The sequence below is a fragment of the Euleptes europaea genome, chromosome 6 (genome assembly GCF_029931775.1).
Source record: "Euleptes europaea isolate rEulEur1 chromosome 6, rEulEur1.hap1, whole genome shotgun sequence".
NCBI classification, from domain to species: domain Eukaryota; kingdom Metazoa; phylum Chordata; class Lepidosauria; order Squamata; family Sphaerodactylidae; genus Euleptes; species Euleptes europaea.
The window spans coordinates 89117060-89129873 of NC_079317.1; positions in this window are offsets into that span (position 1 = coordinate 89117060).

The window sequence follows — 12814 nt, forward strand, 5'->3', positions numbered from 1 at the left end:
ATAAGACTATAAAGTCTGTTTTAAGACTATAAAGTTTTGAGATCTGTTCCATTGGCTGTAGTTAGCAACATCCATTCTATAGAACAACAACGTCCTGAAATGAGAAATATTTCAAACAATCATGAATTCCAAAGGAACGGACAAAGCATGTCCAAAATGTGCAATTGCAGGCAAATCCAAGAACAGAAACACACTGGAGAAACGGGGAGAAAGTAGAACGTTGCAAGGATAAGAGACAACCTTGAAAATCGAGATTACAATGCAGGAAAGGAGCATGCCTCAAACGTTTACGTTCAAAAAATGAAAGTTGCCAGGCCTCGGACTTCGCTAGAAGTGATGCCCTTTCTTTGCTCTGGAAGCCCTTCTCTCTCAGGTGGGAAAAAATGTGACAAATAAATCCAGAATGAGAGGATTAAAGCCAGGTGTACCCCCATGCTTGAAAAATAAGAGTTTCCTCCCCTCCACAGTCTATGGAACACTCCTGAAACCCTCGACACCCACAAGCCTCCGAAGAGCGGCAACGAGCATCTCCATCTTGTTCCCACTTTAACAAGCTCCGCGGCATCCTCCGGCAGAAACGGGACTGTTTTGTCTAGTAGGGCACTTTCACACAGCCCAAACAATTAGGGTTGCCAGGTCCCTCTTTGCAACCAGCGGGAGGTTTTTGGGGTGGAGCCTGAGGAGGGCGGTGTTCGGGGAGGGACTTCAATGTCATAGTCTAATTGCCAAAGCGGCAGTTTTCTTCAGGTGAACTGATCTGTATCGGCTGGAGATCAGTTGTAATAGCAGGAGATCTCCCACTAGTCCCTGAAGGTCAGCAACCCTACAAATAATGCACTTTCAATGCACTTCGAAGGTGGATTTGACTGTGTGAACTGGCAAAATCCACTTGCAAACTATCGTTAAGGTGCACTGAAAGTGCATCATTTGGGCTGTGTGAAAGTGCCCAGGGCCAATTATGCATGGGAAGTTTTGCCTTGGATTTGCCACTCTTTAGATCAGTGGCTCTCAACCTTTTTGGCTCCATTCCCCCCTTTCACCATGATTCAGAACATAATTCTCCCCCTTCCCAAGATAGTCATAAACTTTACTGAACGTCGCAGATTAAATTAAAAACAAAACTACAATTTTACAGATTGTACATAATCTACAGGACAGCACACGTTGCTGAAGAGTCCCAATTCCTCCCCTGGAACCCGAACCCATAAGAACATAAGAAAGGCCCTGCTGGATCAGACCAAAGCCCATCATGTCCAGCAGTCTGTTCACACAGTGGCCAACCAGGTGCCTTTAGGAAGCCCCCAAACAAGACGACTGCAGCAGCACCATCCTGCCTGTGTTCTACCGCACCCAATATACTAGGCATGCTCCTCTGATACTAGAGAGAATAGGTATGCAGCATGACTAGTATCCATTCTAACTAATAGCCATGAATACCCCTTTCCTCCATGAATATGCCCACTCCCCTCTTAAAGCCCTCCAAGCTGGCAGCCATCACCACATCCTGGGGCAGGGAGTTCCACAATTTAACTATGCGTTGTCTGAAAAAATACTTAGAATCATAGAGTTGGAAGGGACCACCAGGGTCATCTAGTCCAACCCCCTGCACAATGCAGGAAATTTACAACTACCCTGCCCCCCACACCTCCAGTGACCCCAACTACATGCCCAGAACATGACCAAGATGTGCTCCCTCTCATCATCTGCTTAAGCACTGCTGACAGATGGCCATCTATCTGTTTTGAATCTCTCACCCTCCAGCTTCAGCAGACGACCCCGCGTTCTAGTATTATGGGAGGGAGAGAAACCTCTCCCTGCCCCACTTTCTCCAAACCATGCGTAATTTCATAGACCTCTATCATGTCCCCCCTTTCTGACATCAGAAACCACAATATTCAAAAACCAGTGGGAGAACATTTCAACCTTCCAGGACATTCTGTTGCAGATTTAAGAGTACAGTAGCAGTTCTCTTACAAAGGAATTTCAAAGGGAGATTAGAAAGAGAAACTGCTGAATTACAGTTGATATTTAAACTAAAGTCAATGCATTGACCTGGGCTGAATAAAGACCTTGCATTCATGGCTCATGACCAATGCTGATTTCACCACACCCATCTCTCCCCTGGACATCACAGACTCTTCTGCATACCACACCTAATCCCATCACACCTGCTATTCACATTTACATACTGTTCACATTGACATACTAATGCTTGTCTGAATTCACTCTCCTCTACTTAAAGACAGATGGATTCACATTCTAGCTGTATCTGAAAAAGTGAGCTGTGGCTCACGAAAGCTCATACCCTACCAGAAAATATTCACAGTGGGTAGCCGTGTTAGTCTGTCTGCAGTAGTAGAAAAGGGCAAGAGTCCAGTAGCACCTTAAAGACTAACAAAAATATTTTCAGGTAGGGTATGAGCTTTCGTGAGCCATAGCTCACTTCTTCAGACAGATGGATTCACATTCTAGCTGTATCTGAAGAAGTGAGCTGTGGCTCACGAAAGCTCATACCCTACCTGAAAATATTTTTGTTAGTCTTTAAGGTGCTACTGGACTCTTGCCCTTTTCTACTACAGAAAATATTCTTGTTAGTCTTGAAGGTGCTACTGGACTCTTGCCCTTTTCTACTATGTCCCCCCTTAACCGCCTTCTTCCCAAGCTAAACAGCCCCCTAAGCGTCTTAACCGCTCCCCACAGTTGCTCCAGTCCCCTAATCATTTTGGTTGCTCTTTCCTGCACCTTCTCAACCCCGGCTCTAGATGCCCATTCCCCCCCCCCCATCCAAATGCTCAAAACTCAACAATGGGCCCTCATGCAGTTTTGAGAATTGCAGATGGGGGGGAAATGGTGCATCTCGAGAGTGGCAAAACCTCCCCGTGCATCCATGGACGCGCACGGGTTTACCCCCGCGTAAAGGAGCCGTTTAGATGAAGTCATTTAGATGAAGGTGGAGTGAAAATTGGAGGGAGGAACATTAATAATTTGAGATATGCTGATGACACTACATTATTGGCAGAAAATAGTAAAGATTTGAAACTACTACTGCTGAAAGTTAAAAGAGAAAGCGCCAAAGCAGGACTACAGCTGAACATCAAGAAAACAAAAGTAATGACTACAGGAGAATTACACAACTTTAAGGTTGACAATGAGGAAATTGAAATTGTTCAAGACTTTCTGTTCCTTGGCTCCACCATCCACCAAAAGGGAGACTGCAGTTAAGAAATCAGAAGGAGATTGAGACTGGGAAGGGCAGCCATGAAGGAGCTAGAAAATATTTTGAAGTGTAAGGATGTGTCACTGGTAACCAACATCAAGTTAATTCATGCCATTGTATTCCTGATTACGGTGTATGGGTGTGAAAGTTGGGCATTGAAGAAAGCTGATAGGAAGAAAATAGATTCTTTTGAAATGTGGTGTTGGAGGAGAGGGTTACGGATTCTGCCAATAAAACAAATCAATGGGTTATAGATCAAATCAAGCCTGAACTGACCCTAGAAGCTAAAATGACTAAACTGCGGCTATCGTATTTTGGTCACATCATGAGACGACAAGAGTCAGTAGAAAAGACAATCATGCTAGGAAAAGTTGAAGGCAGCAGAAAAAGAGGAAGACCCAACAAGAGATGGATGGACTCAATAAAGGAAGCCACGGCCTTCAATTTGCAAGATCTGAGCAAGGCTGTCCAAGACAGGACATTTCGGAGGGCTTTCATGCATAGGGTCGCCATGAGTCGGAAGCGACTTGACGGCACTTAACACACACACAAAATATTGATATATTGATGTGGTGTTGTCATACTGATAGAATTCTCAGGCCCTCAATGTATTGATTTACTGGAGGTGGTCTTTTATCTTTCCAATGTTATCATGCAGGTCTTTTAGCTGTAGTAAGGGCACGGAAAAGTGGAGGGCAGCAGGAAAAGAGGAAGACCCAACAAGAGATGGACGGACTCCATAAAGGAAGCCACAGACTTCGATTTGCAAGATCTGAGCAAGGCTGTCCAAGACAGGACATTTTGGAGGACTTTCATTCATAGGGTCGCCATGAGTCGGAAGCGACTTGACGGCACTTAACACACACACAAAATATTGATATATTGATGTGGTGTTGTCATACTGATAGAATTCTCAGGCCCTCAATGTACTGATTTACTGGAGGTGGTCTTTTATCTTTCCAATGTTATCACGCAGGTCTTTTAGCTGTAGTAAGGGCACGGAAAAGTGGAGGGCAGCAGGAAAAGAGGAAGACCCAACGAGAGATGGACGGACTCCATAAAGGAAGCCACAGCCCTCAATTTGCAAGACCTGAGCAAGGCTGTCAAAGATAGGACATTTTTGGAGGACATTGATTCATAGGGTTGCCATGACTCGGAAGCGACTTGACGGCACTTCACACACACACACAAAACAGAGCTGTGGAAATTTATATTATATTATATTCTAATTATATTATAAATTATATTATAAATTATAATTATTATAATTATATTATAAATTTATATTATATTATATTATATATTATATAAATTTATATTATATTATATTATATGTTATATAAATTTATATTATATTGTATTATATTGGGGAACCTCAAGACATCTTCTTTCAGAGCAGACTGCACTAAATAACTTGTGGTACCTCCAAACTATTTGCACTGGCCGGAGCTAAGGCTTGATCATGTACCAAACAGGGTTTCCCCTAGCAACCCCCACGAGAGGAAAAACTATTACACATTAGGCGCTTCTTTGTGCTGCCTCCCCTGCGAAACAGGCCTCCAGCCACGAGCCCGTCCCCGCCACGCACAGGCGAAAGCGAGACCGCATCAGGCCGTGGGGACGGTGCGGGGAGAGGGGAGACCCGTCCGTCCCGTCCCTCCCCCGCGGAGCCCTCCCCTCACCCTCCCCCCCCCCGCCCGAGCCTCCGAGCAGGAAAAAAAGCCACGTGCCTACGGTACTCTCTTCCGGTCACGGTCGCCACCGGAGCTCCCGGACCGGCGGCCCGCTAGGCCCGTTCCGAGCCTGGCCCGGCGCCGACAGCGCCCCCGCGCGGCCGCGGGGGACCCCGCGCGCTCGCAGCCGCGCCACGGAAACGGCGCGTCCGGGCGCTATTAGTATCAGTTATGTGGTTTTAATTATCTCATCCCGCTTTTTCCTCCAACGGGCGGGTGTGTTTTTCGCCCTCGCCTAGCAGCGCCGCCTGAAAGATGCACTCCCCCCCCCCACCCAGCCACTAAAAATATTTACCGCACTAAAATATCAGCAGAACTATTTAAGTATATGTCAAACAGGGCAAGAGTCCAGCAGCACCTTAAAGACTAACAAAAAAATATTTTCTGGTAGGGTATGAGCTTTCGTGAGCCACAGCTCACTTCTTCACTGAAGAAGTGAGCTGTGGCTCACGAAAGCTCATACCCTTCTTCACTGAAGAAGCGAGCTGTGGCTCACGAAAGCTCATACCCTACCAGAAAATATCCTTGTTAGTCTTTAAGGTGCTACTGGACTCTTGCCCTTTTTGACTACTGCAAACAGACTAGCACGTCTACCCACTGTGAATTATTTAAGCATATGGTTACAGCCGCGAGGTTTGTACTAGCAATGGAATGAAAATCAGAAGACTGTCCAAGTTTGGAGGGATGGAATTGCAAAACTGCCAAATATGCAGCAGTGGCAAAACTGATAAGCTGCTTTAACAACAATAGGCCAGGAAAAGAATATGGAGATAAATGGAAATTATGTTATTCGTATTGCTCCGAAGAACTGAGTTTAAAGTTAGGCTGTTATTTCAAAGGTGAATTATATTTTTTTAGAGAAACAAACTTTTCGATATAATACAGTATGATTTGTTATTGCCAGCAATGTATTGGGTGTTTGAAAACGTTATGAAAAATTCTGTTCGCACTTTCAATGTATTCCCACCGATGTATTAAGAGTTTGAAAACGTTATGAAAAATACTGCTCGCACTTTGTTTGGCCCCTTTAGCTGGGAAGACGTCTTCCGACCATTTTTTAGCCGTGGCATGGATGGCTGTTACCACACTTTGTACTCCCAGCGATGTATCAAGAGTTTGAAAATGTTATAAAAAATTCTGTTCGCACTTTCTATGTATTCCCACTGATATATTAAGAGTTTGAAAACGTTATAAAAAATACTGTTCGCACTTTGGGGGTTACCTCACTTTGTATTCCCAGCGATGTATTAAGAGTTTGAAAATGTTATAAAAAAAACATCGTTTTAAAAGGGTTTTTGGATACCACGGCTTATAAATGGTTGGAAGACGTCTTCACAGCTAAAGGGGCCAAACAAAGTGCGAACAGTATTTTTTATAAGTTTCAAACTCTTAATACATCGGTGGGAATACACAGAAAGTGCGAACAGTATTTTTTATAACATTTTCAAACTCTTAATACATCGCTGGGAATACAAAGTGTGGTAACCCCATTTGTTTGGCCCCTTTAGCTGTGAAGACGTCTTCCAACCATTTTTTAGCCGTGGCATCCAAAAACCCTTTTAAAGCGATGGCTGTTACCGCACTAGGTATTCCCAGCGATATATCAAGAGTTTGGAAATGTTATAAAAAACATCGCTTTAAAAGGGTTTTTGGGTGCCACGGCTTAAAAAATGGTTGGAAGACATCTTCACAGCTAAAGGGGCCAAACAAAGTGTGAACAGTATTTTTTATAAGTTTCAAACTCTTAATACATCGGTGGGAATACATAGAAAGTGCGAACAGTATTTTTTATAACATTTCCAAACTCTTAATACATCGCTGGGAATACCTAGTGCGGTAACAGCCAATGTTTTTTATAACATTTCCAAACTCTTGATACATCGCTGGGAATACCTAGTGCGGTAACACCCAATGAAGCTTAAGCTTCAGGGCCTCTAATCCCAGAGGGGGGGTCCCGAAGCAACTTTTTTTTAATGAGTTAATTTCTCAACAAAATTGATGGGAGTTTTTTAGTGACAGAATCATAAACCAGTGGGTTGAAGTGCTTAATATTGACTTTAGAATATGCTCTAATACCCATTTCATATGGCCTGAAAATGTCACTGTAATTGATCAGATTTCAAAATTTTCTTGCAGCACTCAAACCCCCAGCTGTAAGGGCTCGCTGAGCTCGCCAGAATCTGTTCTCAGCCTACATTTGGGCAGCTGGATCCTCGAATCCTTCGCTGGTGCAGGGTTTGATAGTTCTATAGTTTAATTTCATCACTGGATGGCCATTTTCAAGGACTCCACCCCACCGCCCTGTTCTCCACCATTTGGGCCTCAAGGTCCTCGCAAGGGCAGCAAGGCCCTTTGGACCCTGTTGGACGTTGCCCTACTGTTGCTGGTTGCGAAGGGGCCCCCATAACAGCTCAAGCTTCAGGGCCCCAAAAACGTAGGTCCGCCACTGCCAAAGGGAACGAGGCTTAGGCCATTTATGCCTGGGAGGTTTTGCCTTGGATTTGCCGCTCTCTAGAAGCACATTTCCCCCATCCGAATTCTCAAAACTCTGCATGGGGGGCTTATTGTTGAGGTTTGAGAATTCGGATGGGGAAAATGTGCATCTAAAGAGTGGCACATCCAAGGCAAAACCTCCCATGCATAAATGACCTTATTGTTTTCTTTCGCATATTCCACGCCGTATAATCCGAAGGCAGGCAGGTTTTGCACGTTTCAAAGCGTTACAACTAGATCTTCAAAGCAGAAAGATTAGAGCCCCGTGGCACTTTCAAAGCAGCTCCATTAAAAATAAGATAAAAACAAAAAGACACCAGAGAAATCTTCAAAGCCAGAAGAATAAAGGATAGGGTTACCAACCTCCAGGTAATAGCTGGAGATCCCCTGCTATGACAACTGATCTCCAGCTAGGGTTTCCAGGTCCCTCTTTGCTATCGGCAGGTTTTTTGGGTGGAGCCTGAGGAGGGCGGGGAGGGACTTCAGTGCCATAGAGTTCAATTGCCAAAGGAGCCATTTTCTCCAGGTGAAGTGATCTCTATTGGCTGGAGATCAGTTGACCTAGAGGTTGGCAACCTTATCTCCAGCTGATAGAGATCAGTTCACCTGGAGAAAACGGCCCCTTTGGCAATTGGACTATATGGCATTGAAGTCCCACCCCACCCCAAACCCCACCCTCCTCAGGCTCCACCCCAAATGCCTCCCACTGGTGGCCAAGAGGGACCTGGCAACCCTAATAAAGGATACCTCTTCCTTGAGCTCAACCATAATCCCGCTGAAACAGGAAAGCCTCAAACCTTCTGAAAATAAAAACACATTGGCTGTTTATACATAATTCCCAGTTGTAGACTTATTACCATTCATTTGCAATGGCATTATGGCAATGAAGCATGGGGGGTTATTTGTTCTTCTCCACAAATTGATGTCACTGGACAGCTTTTTGCAGTGGGTTTTTAAAGCAGGTACTTTTAAAAGAGGTACTAATTGCTACTGTGGTGTGTGCTAAAGTGCTATACTTACTACCATTTTTAAAAAGCCAGTTAAAAGCCTGGACATAGCAGAGGAAGTGGAGAAGGAAGAGGATGGGAAAATAAGTGCTGTAGCTGGATATGGTGGAGAGGTTTAGAAACCTACACCTTTGACTCTATGTCCGGAAAGATCAGAGCAAAAGGTATAGGAAACAGCAGTGGCGGACCTATGTTTTTGGGACCCTGAAGCTTGAACTGTTATGGGGGCCCCTTCGCAACCAGCAACAATTGGGCAACATCCAGCAAGGTCCAAAGGGCCTTGCTGCCCTTGCAAGGACCTTGAGGCCCAAATGGTGGAGAACAGGGTGGTGGGGTGGAGTCCTTGAAAGTGGGCCATACAGGATTGAAAATAATCCCTCCAGGATTAGGGGCCCTGAAGCTTAAACTTCATTAAATTAGTTTCGTAGTAGATCCACTTACTGGGAAACAGCAGGCCAAACCCAAGGAAATCACAGAACAGAACTTGATGTAAGGAGCACCCTTTGCAGACCTGGTTTGCAAGAACCAAGCTCCACTTTGACATCCCAGGCAGAGCAAATCCTGCATGGAAGCAGCAATGGATGAGGCCCGGCATACATCCCAGTAGAGGACATTCCAAAAAGTCTCACTGCTGCAACATGGACTAAGGTAGCCCTGTCACATTGCTCAGCCACAACACTTTTGATAGCAGTGGAACACAGAGCAGCTTTCTCCAGCTGCCCGCAGCATAGAGGCTGGCTAGTATTGGAGAAAGCACTTTATTGGTTCTTGTAGGTTATCCGGGCTGTGTAACCGTGGTCTTGGAATTTTCTTTCCTGACGTTTCGCCAGCAACTGTGGCAGGCATCTTCAGAGTAGTAACACTGAAGGACAGTGTCTCTCAGTGTCAAGGGTGTAGGAAGAGTAATATATAGTCAGAAAGGGGTTGGGTTTGAGCTGAGTATTGTCCTGCAAAAGTATTGTCCTGTAAGTATCAAGATAATGTGCTAATGAGGGTATGGTATGTTAATATGGAACCATTGTATCCTGAAGTGATCTGTTAATTTGTGTAATCCAAAACTAATCTGTATGGCTATTGTTGAATGTTGTCTTTGTCTGGAGGTTTTTCAGGGCAGGAAGCCAAGCCTTATTCATTCTTAAACTCTCCTCTTTTCTGTTAAAGTTGTGCTGATGTTTATGAATTTCAATGGCTTCTCTGTGCAATCTGACAAAATAGTTGGTAGAATTGTCCAGTCTTTCAGTGTCTTGGAATAAGACCCTGTGTCCTGTTTGTGTCAGTCCATGTTCAGCCACTGCTGATTTCTCAGGTTGGCCAAGTCTGCAGTATCTTTCATGTTCTTTTATCCTTGTTTGTATGCTGCGTTTTGTGGTCCCGATGTAAACTTCTCCACAGCTGCAAGGTATACGATATACTCCTGCAGAGGTGAGGGGGTCTCTTTTGTCTTTTGCTGATCGTAGCATTTGTTGTATTTTCTTGGTGGGTTTAAACACTGTTTGTAGGTTATGTTTTTTCAAAAGTTTCTCCATCCTATCAGTGACTCCTTTAATAAATGGCAAGAATACCTTTCCTATGGGAGACTGTTTTTCTTGAGTTTTCTGATTTTTGTTTGGTTCAATGGCCCTTCTGATTTCATTCTTGGAGTAGCCGTTTGCTAGCAGTGCGTGATTTAGATGGTTAGTTTCTTCCTTGAGAAACTGTGGTTCACAGATCCGTCTTGCACGGTCCATTAATGTTTTGATTATTCCTCTTTTCTGTCGGGGGTGGTGGTTGGAGTTTTTGTGTAAGTAGCGATCTGTGTGAGTTGGTTTCCGGTAGACCTTGTGACCTAACTGAAGGTTTGATTTACGGATGACAAGGGTATCAAGAAATGGGAGTTTACCCTCAATTTCCTTTTCCATGGTAAACTGAATGTTTGGATGGATATTATTAAGATGGTTTAGAAAGTCCATTAATTTTTCTTCACCATGGCTCCAAATGGTAAATGTATCATCTACGAACCTGAACCAGACTGTAGGTTTGTAAGGTGCTGATTCTAATGCTGTCTTTTCAAAATATTCCATGTAAAAGTTTGCTATTACTGGACTGAGTGGACTTCCCATAGCTACTCCATCAATCTGTTCATAAAATTCTTGATCCCATAGGAAATAACTTGTTGTCAAACAATGGTGAAATAAGGCTGTTATATCTTCTGGAAAAATCTGGTTAATCAATGAGATTGTGTCTTTAACTGGAACCTTGGTAAAGAGGGATACAACATCAAAACTGATTAATATATCCTTCGGATTGAGTCTTAACGGACTGATTTTGTTGATGAAGTGAGTTGAATCTTTGATGTAAGAAGTGGTTTTTCCAATGTGGTCCTGTAGGAGGGTGGTCAAATATTTAGCTAATTCATATGTTGGGGAACCAATGGCACTCACGATGGGTCGGAGTGGAACGGAATCCTTATGAATTTTAGGTAGTCCATATAATCGTGGTGGTTGTGCTTCAGTCTTGCATAGTTTTCTGTGTGTGTCGGGATGAAGAGTGGAATTCTTGATCAGAATGCTAGTTTTCCTGGTAATTTTGCAAGTTGGATCTCGTTTTAGTTTTTTGTATGTGGCAGGGTCCAGAAGTTCCTCAATCTTCTTTTTGTATTCTTCTGTTTATGTTTCTGGGTTTTTAATTGGGTTTTTTGGTTTTATGAATGTGCGGGGAGCTACCTCAAGGAGGTCTTTGCAGTCGACACATTAAAAAAAGTATGAGCTGGTAGAAGACATACCTGGTCACAGCTGCTATATGGGTGCATGGAAGCATCTAAGTAATACTGTATACCCCAACCTGTAGACCTGGACTTCAGAAGTCGTACAGTCTGAGCCAGCACAGGTAGAATCCTACTTACCAGGTCAACTGAATTCTAAACCATCAGCACTTCTTTGCCTTGTCAGGATTAAGCTTCAGTTTGTTCGCTCTTGTCTAGCCCATCAATTCCAAGCAAGTCTATCCTGCCTAGGATTATATGAAAAAGGGAGCCAGAGCTGAATATCGATGGTCTGCATGTGGATGACACCACACCCCAAAAACCCCTGATGACCTTCCTCAGTGACTTCATGTAAGTGTAAAAAACAATATGGGGCCTTAATATTCAAAAGGGAAACAAAGCAGTTCCCTACCACCACCTTCTGAACCCTGTCCTCCAGGAACCACCACAAGATACCATATGCTGGATTCTCTAGGGTATCAAAATCCACTGGGGTAGGGGGAGAACTAGCAGATACATGCCTTGCTCTTCTCCCAGAACATCATTTCTACTGGGGGGGGGGGTGTCTAGTTTTTTCTACCTTTCCAACTAAAAAAATGTTAATTTATAACAAAATACTTTCCAGATTCTTCCTCACTAGGGCCAAACAAAGGTATTAAAATCAGTTTAAAAATGAGAGCTCTGACTGATCCAGCTTAGTGCTGCACCACATACCTGCTATAGGGTCAGCTTCTCAAATGTTATTTTCCTCAAATCACCTGCACTCTGCCTTCAAGGATGTAGTGGGATGACTAAGGACATCGCTATCCTAAACTTAGCTTGGGGAATGGAAGAGTAGTAGTGGCCAAGAGTTATGATTGCCATTCAGTTCATTTTGTGTAAAAGGCAATGAAGTTGCTAAAGCAGTCATGAGAGTACTACCACAATGCAGGAAGAGAGGGAGTTCTTTGTATCAGAAACTGCAGAGCTGTTGAAATTGGATACTGTGCATGGGTCACAACAGGCCATAGATGTACTCTCTTCCACACTATCACCCCTCAAAGAATTTCTCCTGTGTTTATGCCTGTTTTGCTCGGTGGATTCAAAACATGTTGGCCCTTATATCATTTTCTGCTTATCTGTGAATTCTGAGTTTTTGTACTTTAGTCTGAGCAGTGTAATGATGTCTCCTTGGCAGCAGGAACCTCTGCAGTGAAACCATTAAACAAAATTTGCAGTTCTCTATGTAACTAGGTCTCGGGGGGGGGGTTCCTACTCAAAAAATGAAATGCTTTTGGTTTAAAAAAATCCTACGTTTGAAAAGCAAGCACAGCGCATGACAGCCTTGTCACATATTTTAAGAAACAAAAATGTGGGAACATTGTAGAGTTATGGAAGGGATTACTTTTGCCTCTGGTCTCCTGCAATATTTTTACCAAATAACTGTACCCTTAATGTTACAAAAAGAAAAAAAATCTGAACAAGTGATGATCACAATATATTAACTTTAATAAACACCAGGTAAGCACAAATCATAAACACGGCTGTTTGAGTAAAAGCAATGCTCAAAATAGCAAAAGCATACTGTATGCTTAAATGCAAAGTGAATATTTTCAAAAATATAAACAGTAAGAACTAGCAAAGT